A 932-nucleotide genomic window follows, 5' to 3' on the forward strand; every position below is an offset into this window, starting at 1 on the left:
CCCTATTAGAGACCTGAAGGACCAGATACCCTATAGAATCATTCTATCACCCCTTTAACAATGTTGGGCATTCTACAAGTTGGTTCCACCAAACAATTGGTAAAAACTGAACATAATATAATGAAACATTAGTGTCTATAAAATAATTAACCCTTTCACACCATTCAAAGTTTTGGTGGCAGGTGAAGAGAGACGGGGGTGTTGTCCTGCAAGCAGTTTTGGTAAAAGTCTTTAAATCCAGAAACGGGCCACACACTAAAGCTGCACTGTTAAAAAAAGAAAGAAACCATCATTAGGGTGTTTTGGTTTGGAGTGTCTATCTGTGCACGTCCCTGGACTTAGACAACTTTTATTGTCCTTTTGTTTAGTGTATAGGAAACAAAAGTTCATTTTATGCATTTTATCAGAACATTTCCATTTCTTAAAGCGCAGCAGTGATCAAATGTAAACAGCGTGGGAGAAAAAAACATGGTGCAAAAAAAGATTATATGGAAGTTCAGAGCATTAAATATCTATATGCATAAATATATATAGTGCAATTATGCATGAGTTAAAGATGTATGAAGGAGAAATAAACAGAAAAAAAAACATGTAACTAGACAACAAATTACATATACAAAGGATAAAGAGATGCAAATGGGTTCACATAACAGTGTGAAAATATATAATGATACATTCATTGAAAAAAATCCTTATTTATTAAACAGAAAATAAATATTCCTTTAATAGCGTGGAAAAAGTAGGTAAATATAACAATATAGCCTACAAACTTACTGTGTAAAGGAACAAAAATCTTTATGGTGAAGTTTCATGGTGACGTCTTTTACTTTAAGATATTCAAAAATGTTGCTTCAGGTTAAAAAAACCTCTTTATCAGAAGCAAAAACTTCTATCTTATTTAATTATTCATTTTACCATAAATAGAAAATTTC

The sequence above is a fragment of the Cyprinodon variegatus genome, unplaced genomic scaffold (genome assembly GCF_000732505.1).
Source record: "Cyprinodon variegatus isolate N-32 unplaced genomic scaffold, C_variegatus-1.0 Scaffold1115, whole genome shotgun sequence".
NCBI classification, from domain to species: Eukaryota; Metazoa; Chordata; class Actinopteri; order Cyprinodontiformes; family Cyprinodontidae; genus Cyprinodon; species Cyprinodon variegatus.